This window comes from Macrobrachium nipponense, chromosome 45 (genome assembly GCF_015104395.2).
Source record: "Macrobrachium nipponense isolate FS-2020 chromosome 45, ASM1510439v2, whole genome shotgun sequence".
Classification (NCBI taxonomy): Eukaryota; Metazoa; Arthropoda; class Malacostraca; order Decapoda; family Palaemonidae; genus Macrobrachium; species Macrobrachium nipponense.
This window is the reverse complement of record NC_061105.1, coordinates 24,918,475-24,924,445: the sequence shown is the minus strand read 5'-3', so window position 1 is coordinate 24,924,445 and position 5,971 is coordinate 24,918,475.

The following is a 5,971-nucleotide window of genomic DNA, read 5'->3' as shown; positions in this document are numbered from 1 at the left end:
AATAAACCGCGGCGCCATAAATTGTTTAAATGGTATTTATTTTGCAAATGCAATTTTCTTATATAATAATTTCAAAGTGGAAATGTAGATCGATATTCTATTTCAAATTTCAATAGTTCACAGACAGTTAAACCATAATGATGAAAAATTGTAAGTTGGTAATACCAGACCAGACTGACGCCTTATAGAGTAGACTATATGGCGTTTGCCAGTTTAAGACTTTAAGACTTCACTGTTTCACTAGTTTTAGACATCAGCTTTATCTTTACCACTCAGTGAGAGGGTTGACTTAGTTCAAAATGCCAAAGAAGTGTAACTGGAGTGTGTATAAAAAAAACATTATAACCCAAAATGGGAGAGCGAGGAACTTCTGGAAGATTGGATTAGAAGTGTTCCTGGAGATGAAACAAAAGCTAAGTGTCGGTTTTGTAACACGGTTATAAGAGCCCATCATTCAGATTTAATCAAGCATTCTAATATTGGCACACATAAAGCATATATAAAAGCAAGAGAAAGTAACGTTACGAGATTTTTTGCTAGTACATCTTCTCAGCAAATCAAGCAAACAGATCACAATAAAAAAGTTACAGATTTGAAACTTTCACTATGCATTGCTTGTCATACATCAATCAATTCTATTGATCATATTGGTGAAGTAATGAAGGATTGTGCAAAAGGCTGTACTTGTAATAAAAACACCTTTGTATATTTTTACACTGCAGGTAAATCTTGGGGACTGGGGTGAAACAGTCCATAAAGATCCTGTTGAATTCTGGGGTAAGGTGTTGGAGTATGAAGATGCAGGCGGAGAACGGGCATTTAAAAATGTGGCCAAATTTGTCTTGAAGATATTATGTTTTCCTATCAGCAATGCTGATGTAGAAAGAGTTTTTAGCCAGGTCAATTTAATCAAAACGGACCTCAGGAACAGAATGGGACATGACCTCCTAACGGCAATTTTGTATATAAGAAGTGCCATGCATACTCAAGAGGGGGAGGAGGACAAAAAATGCCAATGTCCAAATTTTGAGCCAAATGAAACTATGATTAAAGCACTACAATCTAGTTCATTTTATGATCATGTGAATGAACAACAATCTCTTTATTTCTTTTATTTTGCTCATTTTAATTTTGTTAAATGCCATTCAACTAGTATTTAATTTTGCAAGAAATATTCGGTTTTTATTTTCTGTATTTTTGAATAAAAATTACATAAGTTTTTCGTTATTTATACTCTTCTACAAAAGCTTAGTTGTAGATTTCGATCCCCGGCCCCCATAATTTTGTTTCTATAGAATATCATATTAATAGTTTTTAGTACCAATTTAATGATGGCTAAGTTGCTATAATTGGGCTACTTTTGAAGCAAATGCCGCGACTTTTGAGGCTTTGCACCGCGGTTTGGATGTCAAGTTATTTGGCAACCCTGAGTATGCTTACCTTTGCATTTTAGTTAAGACAAAGAACAGAGAAAGATTACACACACACGTTATATGTATGTATGTATGTATATCTATATATATTTATATTTATTTATATTTATATATATATAATAATAATATAATATATATATATATAATATATATATATATATATATATATATACATAACACACAAACACACACACAACACACACACACACACACACACACATATATCTATATCATATATATATATTATATATATATATATATCTATATATATATACATATATATATATATATATATATATATATATATATATATATTCATATATATATATATATATATATATATATATATCTATATATATATATATATATATATATATATATATATTTATATATATATATATATATATATAGCATAAGGTAAGTGAAAGATCACATAGGTCATTTTCGAAGGCGACAGTCAGCCAAAGTGAGTTTTTGAAGCGCTCAGGTCACGTCTGCTAGGTTTATAGTTCACTCCCAGCAGTGCATCAGCCATGAAGGAGAATAAAGTGGGCTAGCAATACATACATATAAACTTATACAAGTATATCTTATTTATACTTATACATGTATATATTTATATATAATACATAAATACATACAAAATGTCTCCTGAAAATAACTTTATCATAAGACACAACCACATTTTAATTCTTAGTTCTAAACCGCATTAGTCCTAACCGCAAATGTTCCGAATTCAAATACTATGAGTGACATCTGTTGCTGCGTGCAAAGGCAGCCAGAAGAATCTGGCACTTTAACATGAAACAAACAAATCTTTTATTATTATTTTTTTACCCCGGAGTTAACGAAAGTTAAATACGAGAGGGAAAGGAAGCCGACAAAAAAAAAAAAAAAAAAAACTTTGGGTGTTCACTTGTAGGCTGCCGTCCTTTGTGTTGCGGGATTCCGTGGGAGTTTTGCACATAGTCTCTTGCCTTTCATGGTGAGGAAAATGGGCCAGAGAGGAGAGAAGAGAGAGAGAGAGAGCAAGAGAGACGGAGAGAGAGAGAGAGAGAGAGAAGTTACATTATGTAAAAGAAAGTTCATCCTTCCAACACAGTTTCTTCCAATGACAAGAAGTTCCAGACAATTCCATTTTGAATTGTTATAGAATCTTTGATATGAGAGAGAGAGAGAGAGAGAGAGAGACTGCCTATCTAAATCAGTTGTTAGAAGTGACGAAAGACCCCACCGAGAACGCCAGGAAGATCCCAAGCCTTGTAGCCACAGCCAATGATCAGGGAGACACCGAAAGTCTCTGAAGATGAAGGCCACTATGGGTCAGGTGACTCCAACGATCCCATAAGGACAATAAATAGGACACAGCCATTTAACAAGCATTACGGGAGACGAAACCATCGCCGCCATCTTGATGTAGGATAGAAACGCCAATCCAGGTTCCAGAGTAGTAGAAATTTTTAGTTATCAAACTAGTTCATGGATGATCTCCCTACTTCGGATAAGATTAAAAATTTGGGGGGGGGGGGGGGGTTTGGGGGGGGGTTTCTTGGGGGTTTGGGGTTTTTTGGGGGAATTTTACGTAAGTTAAAAAAACATAAGTTATGAACGCTAACAGTATCAATTCAAAACATTAATACCTGTTTCTTTATATTTTTTACAGTTAAATCAAGCTGAAATATTTAAATGAGTTTTAAGTCGTGAATTGAAAGTTTTAGCCAGTGATGAAATTGTTTATCTTTAGGGCAGCAACGTCACCAAAACGACAAAGTTGTAGCTAAAGAGTTAAAGCTATAGAATGATATTTTTTTGGGAAAAAAATGTGCAGTGGCTAATATAGCAGTTAATAAAAGAAAGTTGTTCGAACAAAGGCCAACCGCTCAGCGCCGGGATGGTGTTAACTGTCGGTAGCCGCCTCAGCGTTGCATTTGCTTTCTTAACAGTAGTTGTATCACATCAATTTTAATAAAAATAAAACTTTGACACAATGAGTGAAGTAGCAAGATTCGTTGTGAAACGAAAAACTGTTATTTAAAAATCAAAAATATAAAATTAAAAGGAGAAAACATTGTTTGTCCTTATTCTAGTGACTATTGCACAATTTCAAAGCTCAAAGGCGCCATCATCAATTCGGAGGTACGAAAAGTTAAGCCATTGATGCATTAATAATCATTGGGTTCTTCCAGCAGGCCACGAATGAAAACTTCGTTATTAATTCCAAGTAACACTAAACCACTCACAAATAAATAATTTAACGTAAAATTCAAAATACACTAATTAAATACAATTAACTAAGAACAGCTGACGTGTTCCGTTCATGATTTACTCATCGTTTATTTTTTTTTACTTGATAATGGAGACTTTGAACTTGGAAATTGCACAATAGTCGCTGGGGCTCGACTAAGGACAAACTGTCGACGGATTCTAGAGCTACGTAACCTAACGTTCCATACTGAATATATAAATGAGCTTATAAAATAAAATAAACTATTTAAAAAAGAATTAAAGTACCAAGTAATAAAAATCATTACTACAGAATACAGTAAGAGATAAATGAGAAATGCTATGCAAATCATTACAAAACATAAAAAAATAATGAGGCTGACATTAATTTCTTACTTGCCCAAAAACTTTATAGTTTTTATTAGGCGACTGATGACTTCAGCCTGGCTGGCTAGTGCAGAAAGCGCTCGCCACTGGGGTAGGTCATCCCCGGCTGCCGCCATCTTGGTGTAGGCAGCGCTCACAGCAGGCTGGCTTCACTTATCAGATCCTATGCCCAATCTATTGTTCTTATGTGACCGTTGGGGAACTCTTATGGGAAGGCTGCACCCCACGTAACAAGTAATTCCCTGAGGCCCTCATCTGCAGACAGCGAAGGTCCGGAGTGATCTGCGGTCCCCTTATTTGTCCGGTGCAAAGTGCTTCCTATTGGTGTCAGAAGGAAATTCATAGACTTCTTACGTGAAAATGAACCCGAAAAAGATGTCGCCTCGACTGACGTGGAAATCCTGTTCTTGAGAAGCCGGGAACAGGGCCGGGGGGGGGGGGGCACATAACCTGATATGAAAGAAAGAAATAACATCCAAAAGCAGGAATGATTTGAAGAGTTCACCGCCATCTCCCCCACCCCTTCCCCTTCAAACAATCCCATGACTTCGATAGTTTTGCTCTTGAGCATTTACGTAACTTTTTCCCAACCAATTTTGTGCTATTAAAATTCCTGAAGGACGATGAGAACAAAATGTTAAAAAAAGGCCTTAATATAATAAAGGTAAATATAACAGAGTAAATACTTAATAATAATACTTTTAATTTAACGACAAATGATTTATAATATAAACAATTGAGAAAGTCCTTAGATATTATAATGATAATACTTGTAAATAAAAGGATAATGATATAAAATAACGAGTAAAAGGGCGTTAAATTTCCATTATTTTCATAAAAGCAGAAAAAGTCAGTCCCATGGCTGAAATGAAACAGATTTGCAACAAGAAAAATCAAGCTGAAGTAATTACAGAATTGTGTTGCCGTCCGGCTCTCGGACTAGATTTTATTTTATTCTGTGAGTTAATGAGTTTATTTACATTTATTGTTTTATACGTTTGCTCCTGGGAAAAAGTTTAAGTAATTAAATTTTTGTAGATTACTTGGAAATTACATTAGAGGGAGCCTCACACGCCCACTCTCTCTCTCTCTCTCTTTCTCTCTCTCTCTCTCTCTCTCTCTCTAATATATACGCACATATAAATTATTTAGGCTGTTCAAAAGTTACGTAGGGGAGAGTGGGGTAAGCCACCCTTAAGGAGAAATGCTTATATTCTGTACAGTATTGCAGCTATTGATCTAATAGGTATTTCTAGAAAGCTTGGTCATTGGTGTATCAATGATCATAATCATGAGAAGCTGTTATCAATTTAGGATAATAAAAACATGACCTAAAAAAAAAAAAGAACAAAGGGGGCCTTTTACCCCATGGGTGGGTTAAGAATCACAGGGTTGGGGTTCTTAGTCCCATACCCAAGATATTATACTACTTTATGAAAACAATAATTTATTTTTAAAAATAAGCAAATATTTCTGCTAAATCTAAAAAATTCAACCTTCCAAACAAAAATATTCAAGAATAATGCTTGAAAAATATAAAGTAATTAATCTTAGCATTCTTAGTTTCTTGTAAATCCTAGGAACTTTTTGGTATTCATAGGAACTGAAATAAGCAAAATTGTCAAATAAATTGACACTTCCTCTACATGACAGCTATAATAGCACAATTAGAAATAAATTTACTTTCTTTATATAGCACGCAGATTAGCATAAATAAAATAAATAAATGATAAATTTTACATAAGAACAAGAATGACACAAGTAAAAAAGGTAGACTAATTTGCTTCACAATACTCCATTCTCTCTGGTTAAAGTCCTGTGACTGTGGTGGCCATGTAGAATTATAATGTGCTTTTCTGCTCGACTTGGCTTAACAATTTTAACGAAGTGATGTAACCGGTCTACGAAACAATCAGCATTAGACCATC